The following is a 15,039-nucleotide window of genomic DNA, read 5'->3' as shown; positions in this document are numbered from 1 at the left end:
AACTGCACATCCCAAGCTAGTGTATTCATTCGCTCAGAAACTAGTTCCGAATATGAGGCGTCACTAAAAAAATTTAAGAAATACGACATAAAAAGTGTCAAAAATCATCATAACCTCAAAATTTTTGTTGTCATCTAACCAAAAACTTATTTTTATTAATATACTGTGCTAAACTATAAAGGATTCTTATCATAGCATGTGTTTTTTAAAAGCGTCGTTAACTCGGAGCGTCGGAAGCGTCAGCGTCGTAACCTTGGAACATGCTTCGTAACCCAGGGCGGATTTTTCAATGAATATTCAAGAAAAAGCGTCGTAACCTCGGAACGTCGTAAGCCGGAGCCGTCATAACCCGGGTACCGCCTGTAATAATAATAATAATAATAAAAATATTCTTAATACCGAGCTCTATTCAGCGTTGAGAGTTTGAGAAGGGCTCAGGCAGTGACGTTAGGGGGGCCAAGCAGGCCCACATGTGCGGCAGCGACGTCTGGTGGGTAAAGCAAGACCCTGGGTGCAGCAGCAGCATCGGGATGTTACCTGGGGACTTGCAGGTGCGGCAATGGGGCCGGGGAAAGAACCGATGAGGTCCACAGGTTTGGTGGGTCGAGAAGATATCTGGTGTCCCCCGGGTGAGGCAAAGGAGGCCACGATGTCGGATGGATGTTCCTGAACCCCCGCCTGAATTGTGTTGGCTGACCAGCACCCACCTACCCGTCCTCAAAAAAATAAACGCCAAAACACGCCGGGGAGCTGTGCCATGATTAGTCCGTTAATGGCGTTGGTGTCGTCCTCGAAATGGAGTTTTCAGAGACCTAAACTGTGGCACTGTATTGAGTCCACTAAAGGTTCTCTGAAGGTGAGTGGCCGTAATTAGTCCGTTAAAGGCTGGGCCTAAACCGCTGTCACCAACTCCGGGGTCACCAGTTGTGAGGACCAGAGATTAAGACAGGTAGCTGGGTACTGATAATTTATTTACAGACGAGCTGGGTTGACATAGACAGGTGTGGACATATAATTAGTACAGACTCGAACTGAGAGCAGAAATGACTCTGAGACAGTGGATTTGTGTTTTCTTACAGACATACATTTAAAGATAATAAGGTATACAAATAATGAAATTATGTGTGTTATACATCGGCGGAAAGGCCGTGGAATGCTCTATAGAATGGCAAAAAGAACAACGTGACTTGATGATTGGATACAATAAAAAATAGGGAAAAGTGTTGTCCTTACAAATTCTTCCCCCCCCCCCACCAAGACAATGATTATGGAATAATTATTGGATGACAATATCTTCGAGGCTGGGGGCGACCCCTTGTCCTTGAGACACTTGTTGTGGGGCATCATTGAGTATCGAGTCCTTTGGTGTTGCTGGCTGACAGGATGCCTCCCCTGGCGGTTGCCTGGGGGGTTCTACTGTCGGCTGGGCCGACCAAGACTGCAGACTGCAGAGAGAGCTGCATTGTGTGGTGGTGGCTTGGGACGAGCCGTGAGGACCCCAGGTACGGCGGCGGCGTATGTTGGGCTGAGGAAGTCTCCAGCGTGGCAGCGGCGTCCCACAGGTAAGTAGCAGCGTCAGCAGTTCGAGGAAACCCACAGGTAGCGGCATCAGCAGGCTGGGGAGGCCCAGAGGTGTGGCAGCGGTGTCGGCAAAAAGGCTGCGGAACGCTCTATAGAATGGTAAAAGGAACAACGCGACTTGATGATTGGATACAATAAAAAATAGGGGAAAACGTTGTCCTTACACTTATGTATTTGCAGATTTCTCTCTGGAACATATACCCCAATTTATTATTTACGGGAAATTAGCCTATTTGCGGTATTTTTCTATGAGAAATATCGACAAATTCCTGTTTTTTTTATCAATTTCATCATAAAATGCCCTTTTTGAGATAAAAATATTAAATAAACCAGGTGTTAACATTTTTAGTGGTTTTTCTTGCGTTTTAACTAACAAAAGTTGGCAGTTTTGAGGGTTTTTATAGGGTTTTCAACTACTATTCACAAGGGGGTCTTCTGCCCTTCCCCCCACGAATACAAGGGAACACTATTCATCTCAGTCACATACCAGAAGAACTAACTTACAGGTATGCGGTTATTACTCGGACAGTGCAACTGTTAACAGACCCATGTCATGAGGAGAATATATTAGTATATTTGTGGGTTCCTCTTAATCGAGCGCCAGCCTAATTCTTCTGCATTCGAGAGACAAGAATAAGGACTGGAAGCAAACCTCCTTCATTCTCCAATGAGGAAAGCAAAAGTGAAGCTGTCCTGAAGGGAGGCTTTTAAGGTAATAACAGGACACTGAAGATGACTGGTTGTTCCCAAAACAGGAGCACTGGAGAGGTGGTGTTCAAACTTTTCAGTGCTTTCCATCCTTGCTCATTCCAGTATAACGCAGGAAGTAGAGGGAAAAAAGAGAGGATTGACAGTTCTTTCCCCCTCTTCTTTGAACTTGCAGTGTTCTCATTTTACCAAATGAAGCATTCTTTTCCTACAACTGTTTTATTCGCGCAAACACGAACAAAGTTGAACGGAGTTAAATCTGCCAAAAGTTGGCGAGAACTTGCCATGGCTAGCAAGGAGAGTGAGAGCGTCCAATCTTCCTCACCCATTCCCTCCACTTCCTCTGCCTATACCGGGAGGGGTGAGTGGAATAGGAGGGATCCTGCAGAGTGCTCTCTGCAGGTTTCAGTGTCAGGGTCCCACGTTCCTGGAAGTGTCTTAGGGTCCCACCAGACATACATCCATGTTGTTGAGGAAGGATTTTCTGTCAATGATGGGGAGATTTCTCACCGTCTAGACACCTGGTTTTTCGATTCAGAAGATACGAACACCTGCAGACGGTTTCCTCCCTGGATCTTTCTGTCCTTTGGACAGATTCCAATTTGCATTCTCCTGTGGGGTTTGCATTTTGGGAGCATTGAGTGCATATTCTGTGGAACTGCATTCTTAATCCAGTCTTAAATGCTCACATATAGGACTGGATTTTATGCCTGTTCCTCCTCGATTTCAACAGGAGTTGAAGAGTGACCCTTCCCCAATGATCGTTTGACAAATTCAAGAGTCTCAATGAGCGCTTGAATTCCTTGGAATTACTAGCACTCTCCGATTGTTCTGGTCTTCTATGGTCTATAAACACTCAGGTGGACAAGATTTCCCAATAATTGTTATTACAATAACCAGGAGTTTTGCTGAGCACTTGAATTCCTTGGAATTTCTGTCATTCTCAGAGTGTTTTGGCTTTCTGTGATTTCCAAACACTCAGGCGAGACAGGCATTCCCAATAATTGTTATTATACAAGAATCGGGAGTCTCGGTGAACGATTGAATTTATTGGAATTTCTGGTGTTCTCAGTGTTTGGTTTTCTGTGATTTCCAAACACTCAGACAAGACGGCCATTCCCAATAATTATTACAAGAATCGGGAGTCTCGCCAAGCACCTAGATCCCTTAGTTTCACAGGCGCTCTCTGAGAGTTCGGCTTCATCATGTTGCTGAGCACCCCAGGGTGAGACAAGGCTTGCCTGATTTTTGCCTTACAGAGTCGGGATTCTCGCTGACGCAGGAATTCTTACGAATTCTAGCGCTAGCTATCACGAGCAATTGGATAACGAGACCCCTTTACCATACAGATGAGTTCGCTCTTCAGTCTGGTTTGGGTTTTTGCAGAGCTTGGTATTGCATGCCAAACCCATCTTTGTGTCTTGGATTTTAGGGTTTGCACAAGTAGGGCAGCAGACACAGAATCTTTTTTATTCTTCTGGGAGCTTCAGCTTCAAAGGAGAACAGTTAATTGGGAAGAAGTGAAAGTTCTTTGCTGACGAATACCACTCATAATTATGTGATGGTGATCTCAGCTCACTCGACTTGGCTCGGGCAGCCAGCTCTGTGGCCAAGGTGAGTGCTTGGCTATACTGAACAAACTCTCTGCTCTTGATCAGTTCCTTTCCATAGCATAGCACCCTCCTTTTCCATGTTGCTGCAAGTTTCATAGGGGTCATTGTCTTCATTGTCTGATGTCTCCTTACCTCCCTGTTCGAAGGCTTCCTGGCCTAAGAAGAGGAAGGTAGCTTTTCCACCCCCTAAGAAGTCTTGACTCGAGACTTCTAAGGGTCTGCATTCTCCCCAATGGGGAGGAAGCAGTTGGCTATCTTATCAGTTCACCTGCTCTTTGGGAGCAGGAACCGTGACACTGTCCCTAATATCTAGTGTCTCGGGAGCCCCAGGAGTTTGGACCCAGGTTCATTCTCCTCTATGGTTCCAAAGGAGTTGGTCAGGGAACTGGGCCTTTGTCTGGTACTCGTTCGCGAGTCTCTCTGAGTGTACAATCTCCAAAGGGGGATTGCACACCCACAGCCAGTGATGGGTTAGTCTTCTCTCCGTCATGACAGTGGTGCAGGGCAAGAGAAGGGACTGAGCCGCTTTGGTGTCTCAGACCCACCTGTGAAAGCCAGGAATAGCTATTCTTCAGGTGCCAAGGTCATCCTCTTTGTGAGGTTCAACCATGGAGTGGATAGATGCGTAGCAAGACATGGCAAGTTCTCGCCAACTTTTGGCAGATTTAACTCCGTTCAACTTTGTTCGTGTTTGCGCAAATAAAATAGTTGTAGGAAAAGAATGCTTCATTTGGTAAAAGGAGAACACTGCAAGTTCAAAGAAGAGTGGGCAAGAACTGTCAGTCCTCTCTTTTTTCCCTCTACTTCCTGCATTATACTGGAATGAGCAAGGATGGATAGCACTGAATAGTTTGAACACCACCTCTCCAGTGCCCCCGTTTTGGGAACAACCAGTCGTCTTCAGTGTCCTGTTATTACCTTAAAAGCCTCCCTTCAGGACAGCTTCACTTTTGCTTTCCTCATTGGAGAATGAAGGAGGTTTGCTTCCAGTCCTTATTCTTGTCTCTCGAATGCAGAAGAATTAGGCTGGCGCTCGATTAAGAGGAACCCACAAATATACTAATATATTCACCTCATGACATGGGTCTGTTAACAGTTGCACTGTCCGAGTAATAACCGCATACCTGTAAGTTAGTTCTTCTGGTATGTGACTGAGATGAATAGTGTTCCCTTGTATTCGTGGGGGGAAGAGTACCAGACCCCCTTGTGAATAGTAGTTGAAAACCCTATAAAAACCCTCAAAACTGCCAACTTTTGTTAGTTAAAACGCAAGAAAAACCACTAAAAATGTTAACACCTGGTTTATTTAATACTTTTATCTCAAACAGTGCATTTTATGATGAAATTGATAAAAAAACAGGAATTTGTCGATATTTCTCATAGAAAAATACCGCAAATAGGCTAATTTCCCGTAAATAATAAATTGGGGTATATGTTCCAGAGAGAAATCTGCAAATACGTAAGTGTAAGGACAACGTTTTCCCCTATTTTTTATTGTATCCAATCATCAAGTCATGTTGTTCCTTTTACCATTCTATAGAGCGTTCCGCAGCCTTTTTGCCGACACCGCTGCCACACCAGCCTGCTGATGCCGCTACCTGTGGGTTTCCTCGAACTGCTGACGCTGCTACTTACCTGTGGGACGCCGCTGCCACGCTGGAGACTTCCTCAGCCCAACCTACGCCGCCGCCGTACCTGGGGGTCCTCACAGCTCGTCCCAAGCCACCACCACACAATGCAGCTCTCTCTGCAGTCTGCAGTCTTGGTCGCCCCAGCCGACAGTAGAACCCCCCAGGCAACCGCCAGGGGAGGCATCCTGTCAGCCAGCAACACCAAAGGACTCGACACTCAATGCCCCACAACAAGTGTCTCAAGGACAAGGGGTCGCCCCCAGCCTCGAAGATATTGTCATCAAATAATTATTCCATAATCATTGTCTTGGTGGGGGGGGGGGGGGGAAGAATTTGTAAGGACAACACTTTTCCCTATTTTTTATTGTATCCAATCATCAAGTCACGTTGTTCTTTTTGCCATTCTATAGAGCATTCCACGGCCTTTCCGCCGATGTATAACACACATAATTTCATTATTTGTATACCTTATTATCTTTAAATGTATGTCTGTAAGAAAACACAGATCCACTGTCTCAGAGTCATTTCTGCTCTCAGTGCGAGTCTGTACTAATTATATGTCCACACCTGTCTATGTCAACCCAGTTCGTCTGTAAATAAATTATCAGTACCCAGCTACCTGTCTTAATCTCTGGTCCTCACAACTGGTGACCCCGGAGTTGGTGACAGAGGTTTAGGCCCAGCCTTTAACGGACTAATTACAGCCACTCACCTTCAGAGAACCTTTAGTGGACTCAATACAGCGCCACAGTTTAGGTCTCTGAAAACTCCATTTCGAGGACGACACCAACGCCATTAACGGACTAATCACGGCACAGCTCCCCGGCGTGTTTTGGCGTTTATTTTTTTGAGGACGGGTAGGTGGGTGTTGGTCAGCCAACACAATTCAGGCGGGGGTTCAGGAACATCCATCCGACATCGTGGCCTCCTTTGCCTCACCCGGGGGACACCAGATATCTTCTCGACCCACCAAACCTGTGGACCTCCTTGGTTCTTCCCCCGGCCCCACTGCAGCACCTGCAAGTCCCCATGTAACTTCCCGATCCTACTGCTGCACCCAGGGTCTTGCTTTACCCACCAGACATCGCTGCCGCACATGTGGGCCTGCTTGGCCCCCTTAACGTCACTGCCTGAGCCCTTCTCAAACCCTCAACACTGAATAGAACTCGGTATTAAGAATATTTTTATTATTATTAATATTATTGTTATTACAGGCGGTCCCCGGGTTACGACAACTCCGGCATACGACGTTCCGAGGTTACGACGCTCCGAGGTTACAAGGCTTTTTCTTAAATATTCATTGAAAAATCCGCCCTGGGTTATGACGCTTGTTCCGAGGTTACGACGCTGACGCTTCCGACGCTCCGAGTTAACGACGCTTTTAAAAAACGCATGCTATGATAAGAATCCTTTATAGTTTAGCACAGTATATTAATAAAAATAAGTTTTTGGTTAGATTACAACAAAAATTTTGAGGTTATGATGATTTTCAACACTTTTTATGTCGTGTTTTTTAAATTTTTTTAGTGACGCCTCATATGCGGAACTAGTTTCCGAGCGAATGAATACACTAGCTTGGGATGTGCAGTTTAAAACAGTCCAAAGGCGCAAATAATGAAAAAATCATTGCTTGTTTCCAGTACATAATTAACAAAACTAAGTTTCTGGTTAGATTACAACGCAAATTCCAAGGTTACGACGCCTTTTTATGTTTTTTAACGATACCTCATATGCAGAACTAGTTTCTGAGCGGAGGCGCATAAATTAATTTACGCTATTAAACTGTATGGTAAATTGACCGAACATCAACCTCGCAGGGTCGAGGACGCTAAGCGTAACAATACCAAACGACGCCACTTCAATCGCGTGCCTGCCTTCATTTCACTAGGTTGTGTCTTGCTACGTTGCTGAGTTTTTTTGCATTTTTCGTGCCTTTACTATGGCTCCTAAACGGCAGAGTACTTCCTCCGATGATAGTTCATCCAAGAAGAGGAAGGTCATCCCCATGGAGGTAAAATACGACGTCGTCAAGCGTTCTGAGAAGGGAGAAACGAACACCGAGATAGGTCGTGCTTTAGGCCTGAGCAGGACGACGGTGGTAACCATAGTCAAGGATAAGGAACGTATTCTGAAGTGTGTTAAGGATGCTGCACCGATGAAGTCAACGGTGATAAACGAGAAGCAACGTAGCCAGATCATTGTGGAGATGGAGAAGTTGCTGATGATCTGGCTGGAGGACCAGAACCAGCGACGTGTTCTGGTGAGCTTAGGTGTGATCCAGGAGAAGGCTAGAGAGCTGCATGAGGCAGTAGTGAAAAAGTTTGGAGAAGGCAGTGCTGGTGGTGAATTTTCCGCGAGTAGAGGTTGGTTTAATCGGTTCAAGGCTCGTACAAATTTGCATAATGTGAAGCTGCAAGGTGAAGCTGCTAGTGCTGATAGCGAAGCAGCAGAAAGTTTTCCAAGTGGTTTGGCTGAGATAATTAAGGATGGTGGTTACACGGCTGACCAAGTTTTTAATGTGGATGAGACTGGATTATTTTGGAAAAGAATGCCAAACCGAACGTACCTTTCCAAGGAGAAGTCAGCACCTGGCCATAAAGCTAGTAAGGAGCGACTGACTTTGCTGTTTGGGGCCAATGCAAGTGGCGATTTAAAACTTAAGCCCTTTCTGGTGTATTTGGCCGAGAATCCGAGGTCTTTCAAGGGCATTTTCAAGAGTCAACTCCTTGTGATTTGGAAATCTAACAAGAAGGCTTGGGTTACCTTGATGGTCTTCGAAGATTGGTTCAATGACCATTTCGTGCCAGCAGTGGAACAGTATTTGACTTCAAAGGGTCTGCCTTTTAAGGCCCTTTTAGTTCTGGACAATGCCCCTGGTCACCCTTCAAATTTGAGCGACATGCACCCTAATGTGAAGGTGGTGTACCTCCCACCCAATACCACATCGCTGATACAGCCGATGGACCAGGGAGTAATTGCTAATTTCAAGGCTTATTACCTTAGAAGGACCATACGTTTTGCTTTGAGGGCCATAGAAGCTAACAAGGAGTTGACACTGAAGCAGTTCTGGAAGGGCTACAACATTGCTGATGCAGTAAAGAACATTGCAAGGGCTTGGGACGAGGTGAAGACGACCACTTTAAATGGGGCCTGGAAGAAACTGTGTCCACAGTTTGTGCACAGTTTTGAAGGCTTTGACCAGGCAGAAGACGTCGAGACTGTGACGAGGAAGATCGTAGGGCTAAGCAAGAGGCTGAAACTAGATCTTGAACCTGATGATGTAACAGAGCTGCCGGCATCCCATGGAGAGGAATTGTCAGCAGAGGACCTCCTTGAGCTGGAGCAGCAGATGATTGAGGAGGAGGAGGCGGCACCAGAGCCAAAACCCAGGTCATTAACTGTGAAAGGCTTGTCAGAGGGTTTTACTCATCTGGAGAGAGCCTTGACTTCTTTTGAGGCAGAAGACCCTAACGTTGGCAGGTTTGACAAAATCAAGAGAGGAATCATGGATTTGGTGACTTTCTACAAGGAGACCCTGAAGGAGAAGCAGACGAAGAGAAGTGTGCAGTCCAGGCTTGACACTTTCTTTCACAAGTCTCCAGTACCACCACCTCCCACCCCTAGTCCTGGTAAGGAATTCTGAACTGTTTTGCTAATTTATGTGTTTACATACTGTATATAAAATGTGTTAATTTTTTAATGTAACATATACTAAATGTTAGAGTAAATTGTAACTTCATTAATTTTCATCATTTGTATAATTTTATTGCAGAAGTGGTGACAGTTCCAGATCCCCCTGTACTACCTGGACCCTCTGTAGCAGCCCGTCCACCTGTATCAGGTAAGAAATTTCATTTTTCTCATTTTCATGTTGGAAATTGTTTACTACATTATGGCATACAGACACTACTAGTACAATGTGTTTGATGCTGCATAACCTTATTTTTTTTTTTATCATTCCAGACTCCTTTGATAATGACGGCGACCCAGATGACCCTGAGGCCCTCCATGGTTTAGATGTCTCGCCCTATTCATCAGGTAAGGAATCCTTAACAAATTTGTAAAACGTTTTATAAATTGCTAATAGAAATTTTATTAAAAGTGTACATATGCTACAGTTACATCCACCTTATTTATGTACCCTATCATTCTTTCCAGATCTAGATGTACCCTCTTCAGAGCCCAAATCAGTTGATACGACTAGTATCACCTCTCCAACTCCTTCAGGTAAAAGAATTCTTCATTTTTTAAATTGTATACTACATATGTCAAACAGTAATATATATTATGTGCAGTAGTTAATACATTACAGTACATACTCTATCATTTATGTTTTTTATCATTCCAGACTCCCAAGCACCTGCACATCCAACTCCATAGCCCAGCCACTCTCATCTACCATATGCCCATCCCAGTTAGCAAGCCAACCACTAGAATTTGGTAAGGACACTTTTTTTATGAATGTTTTATTATTACATATGTAATAACCATGTTATGTATGTAACATACATACATACAGAGTGTAGTTACTTTACTAATCATATGTACATTATCATTCCAGACTGACATGCACCTTGTGACTTACATAAACCAGACCTCTACATAGCCTACATCTCTTCATTTTGCTGAAGGTAAGGAATTCTCAATTGTTTTTAATGTGTACATACAGTAAATTGTTAATTATGGAACAGTAAATTTTGTACACTTAAGTGGTTACATACTGTCCTTTAATATTAATTCTTCATTCCAGGCTGCCCATCATCCTAGCCTGTTATCTGTGATAAAGCACATTGAAGTTAGGTATGGAATGCATCCTTATCATTGCAGGCTTCCTACACATGAATGCTACTACACCTCCATCTCCATCTCCCACAACCTAGGTAACAGCTTTGAGACTCACTAAAAGTTGGTAAGTTATGTAAGGAATTTCTAAATTAAGTTTTATACTACATGTTATATCTTATAAACCACTGTACATATGGTACATACTACATATTACTGTATGTAACTTACTATGCATAGAGGACTTACTGACATAATTATTTTTTGTACATTCCAGAATCCCAGAACCCCCTGAATGATGTAGGCTATGGGGCCACATAAAACTTTGTCCAGGGTTACATAGCACGACAACTTTAAACTAAAAGTAAGGAATTAATTAACATACATTAACTCTTTTACTCTTGATATATCTAATTTACATATTGCATTCAGGACTTTGTGTAGTATTTTGTACTAATTGTGTTACTTTTACCTTCCAGAACCACCATTTTTCAATGATAACTCCAGGTTGTACTACACATTAGTGTCACCAAAGGATTACTACAAGTAGAAGCACCATTTTTTGATGAAAAAAACCTTCAGGAAAGTATATTAAATATAACATGTAGTGTACCAAAGGATGACAAGTAAGGTTTTTACATACAGTACATACGTATAACTTTTTTTATTGGGAATTTCTAACTAAGTTTGATTACATGTTATAAACCACTGTATGGTATATTACTGTATGTAACTTACTATGCATACATGACTTAACTTAGATAATTTTTTGGTACATTCCAGAATGCCAGAACCCCTTGAATGATGTAGGCTATGGGGCCACATAAAATTTTGTCACATTCCAGAATGCCAGAACCCCTGAATGATGTAGGCTATGGGGCCACATAAACTTGTCCAGGGTTACATACATAGCACGACAACTTTAAACTACTAAAAGTAAGGAATTAATTGACATACATTAACTCTTTTACTCTTGATATATCTAATTTACATATTGCATTCAGGACTTTGTGTAGTATTTGTACTAATTGTGTATACTTTTACCTTCCAGAAACAACAATAGTGTATTTAAATCACTCCAACATGTAGTACACATTAGTGTCACCAAAGGATTACTACAAGAATCTGCATGTATAGTGTCACCAGAGGATTACAATAAAGTTTATACCTTCAAGAACCATCCTTTTTGCATTGAAATAACCCCAGGTTGTGCATAAAACGTACATTAAACAACATGCATTGTACACATAAGGATTACAAGTAAGGTTTTTATAACTTTTTATTAGTTTAAGACATATTTCCAAGCGTCGTTCCGGCTTACGACTATTTTCGGCTTACGACGCGTCTCAAGAACGGAACCCCCATCGTAACCCGGGGACTGCCTGTATTATTATTATTATTATTATTATTATTATTATTATTAGTATTATTATTATTATCATTATTTGTCAATTGTGTAAGTAAATCCCTATGTAGTATTCTTGCTTAAGATTTGTATAGTCTCATGTCCAATTACCGTTTTTGGGCATATTTTGGTACTAGCTATGATTTATTTTTCCCATGATGCAGAGGTCATCAAGGAGTTTGTTATTTCGACAGAATTGATAAATTGATAAGTAGAGTGACATTTTCTCCTTCGGTTCTAAGTCAAATGGACAATTTCCCCATGGTCCGGACCTTAAAGGGGAACTTCTGGTTGCAATTCAAGTGTTCCATATGTAGTATTATTTCATATAAGTACCCCAGTAAAAATCCTTTTGGAAAAGGGGCGTTTTCTTATTTTTTACAACCAATTTTCTATTGCACCATGGGCACAGCCATTTATGTGCGGCTCATCTGTCATGCATGACGTCATGTCGCGGTATGCTCAGACAGGCAGAACTATTCCGCCAGGCATGCTGTCTACACAATTCATGGATACACACACACACATGTTTAGGAAACTGCCGTTCACACCACGCACATTTCGATTGACAAGAATAAATTTCAATTCAAATGCATACAAGTGGAGGCACCATAGTATAGATAGCGGTAAATACCCGCCCTATCTTCGTCGGTACCGTGGTCTGTCAGAGGGAACAGACCGTCATTTCACGTTGATCTATTTTCACTCATAGCTGTGACCACCACTATTTCCTTTAAGGAGAAAAAGGTTCCTGAATACAAGATGTCGAAAAAAGAAGAAGAAAAACTACCCGGCCATCACACCATGCACATTTCGATTGACAAGAATAAATTTCAATTCAAATGCATACAAGTGGAGGCACCATAGTATAGATAGCGGTAAATACCCGCCCTATCTTCATCGGTACCGTGATTTGTTCAGAGGGAATAGACCATCATTTCACGTTTATCTATTTTCACTCATAGCTGTGACCACCACTATTTCCTTTAAGGAGAAAAAGTTTCCTGAATACGCGATGTCGAAAAAATAAGAAGAAAAACTACCCGGCCACTGTTTGTAATCCTGTAAAACATCATCATTAACAACTGGCACCATTCTCTCTCTCTCTCTTTCTCTCTCTCTCTCTCTCTCTCTCTCAGTAATGTTGCAACATCAGGTATATCACACACCCGCACACACTTGCGCATGCGAGGTATGCTTTCGTAAGGGTTGTCACTATTGTCACGAGTGGTGGGTCTCCATAGTCCCTTTCAGGTGTGTGCAGTTCTGCTTTAGTACTTTTGATTCATCCGTGTACTTTGGCATTCCTCGTTCGTAGACAGTATGTCTAAAATGTGACTAGTCTTTGGTACATTATATCATATATATATATATATACATATATATATATATATATACATACATATATATATATATATATATATCTATATATATATATATATATATTATATATATATATTTATTATATATGCAGAAGCCAGGTACTATGTCGTACCTCTAAGTAAATGGGATACAATCCACAATGAAGTAAAATCCTCTTGTAGTTTAAAATATATATCTCTAGTAAAGGATTAAAGCTTTCGACCATCAACTGTGGTCTTGTTTTTTAGTGAACAAGACCACAGTTGATGGTCGAAAGCTTTAATCCTCTACTAGAGATATATATTTTAAACTACAAGAGGATTTTACTTCATTGTGGATTGTATCCCCATATATGTATATATATATATATATATATATATATATCTATATATATACCTATATATATATATATATAACAATAGATGGACAGAATAAGTTAATAAAAGCCTCAATTGGAGCATTATACCATTATACATGAAGAATGGTACGCACATATTAGCTTTCCTATTCCAAACTGAGTAATTTCACATGCACTGTCATGTGTAAATATACCAATACACCGTTTTTGTACACAAAAATACAATCTCTCTCTCTCTCTCTCTCTCTCTCTCTCTCTCTCTCTCTCTCTCTCTCTCTCTCAACTTATATCGAATGCAAAGCCTTAAACCTAAATGAAGGAACGAATGAAGAATTCTAGAACTTAGGGGCAAGATGAGAGAGAGAGAGAGAATTCATTAGACAAAAGGATAAAAAAAGGAAAATCCCTGAATTTATTGCCATAAATGAGGTAAATAAAAAACCGCACGAGGGGAGAGAGAGAGAGATAGCAGACAAAAAAGATAAGGACTGCAAAACATCCCTAATGTTCTTACTAACTTGAGAGAGAGAGAGAGTGATTTCAGTAATTTATGACACCAAGAGACAAGACATAATTAAAAGTCTTTCAGAATCGTTCCTGCTATATTTTGATAAATCAAAATATCTTTCGTGGAATATAGAAAATCAACGAAAAATCGAGATTGGCAGAGGCAAACTGCCTACTTAAGAGACTCGAGAAACTCCTACGACAGAAGGAGAAAGACCTGCAGCTAAAGATGGCATAAGCGGCGTGGACCGTAAGGCTCATCCAGGAACAAAAGACGCCACCGAAAAGCGGAAATCCGAGAGGAAAGACCTCTAGTTGAGGTTCCAGTGCCTGCAGAGGGAAGTGGAAGACCTCTGGAAGGAAAAAGTGTGGACTCCAGTGTGAAGTTGAGGCGGCGAAACTCAAGAGGAAAGAGCTGGTATTGCCTTCTAGAGGAAGGAAATCGTCGCCTGGAGTCACTGGAGAGGAAGGCCTGTGTCCAGGGCGAACGGAACGACCAGCTGGAAGATGAGGTTCGACAACTGCGAGGAGCGAGGAGAAATTGGTGTGCGACCTGAAGAACCTACGTGAGAGGAGGACAACTGGAAACTGCAGAAGCAGCTGCCCATCTTCAAGGAATGGCGGATCAGATGTGAAAATTTTGTTGTATGGAAACTTTGATGTTTATTTTGTAATAAGTTTGCTTTATTAATCCTTCAAGGAAATTGAACTAGAACGGAAATAATTATATCAAAATGTTTTCTTAGTTCTATTGATTCCTGGAAGGGAAAAGAAAGGGGAGGATTATAAAAACTGTGAAGAAAATAAGGGGATTTATGGAGGTGTCGGGAGAAGTACCAGTCTTAAGAAAAGCCCCTGGAGAATTGAGAGAATTGAGTAGAATTCGTGGAGGTGCCAGAAGAAGAAACAGAGGATTCAGTAGGATTCGCTGACTGCCAGGAAAAGAACTAGAGGATTCAGAGAAGCCCCGGGAGAATTGAGAGATTCAGTGGCATATTCTGGTTCTAAAGAATAGTATAGGCGTTGCTCTCTGCAGGGACTGGTGGGCGAGGCCTGCCATGGGTCCCGGGACGGGCCAGAAAGGTCCGCCAA

General features: G+C 42.3%; 1 long non-coding RNA gene across 1 annotated transcript; it reads left to right on the top strand.

Annotated features, from left to right (window-relative positions):
* Positions 1-9,302: 9,302 nt before the first annotated feature.
* LOC135222220 (uncharacterized) lies at positions 9,303-11,592 on the top strand. The gene is made up of 8 exons (XR_010316226.1): positions 9,303-9,374; positions 9,497-9,571; positions 9,692-9,760; positions 9,882-9,973; positions 10,095-10,164; positions 10,284-10,442; positions 10,593-10,679; positions 11,367-11,592. It is a non-coding gene; the product is annotated as an uncharacterized LOC135222220 (long non-coding RNA).
* The last annotated feature ends 3,447 nt before the right edge of the window (positions 11,593-15,039 follow it).

This window comes from Macrobrachium nipponense, chromosome 3 (genome assembly GCF_015104395.2).
Source record: "Macrobrachium nipponense isolate FS-2020 chromosome 3, ASM1510439v2, whole genome shotgun sequence".
In the NCBI taxonomy this organism is placed as follows: domain Eukaryota; kingdom Metazoa; phylum Arthropoda; class Malacostraca; order Decapoda; family Palaemonidae; genus Macrobrachium; species Macrobrachium nipponense.
Note: the sequence above shows the minus strand (reverse complement) of the source record. Positions and strands in the feature narration are given on the sequence as shown.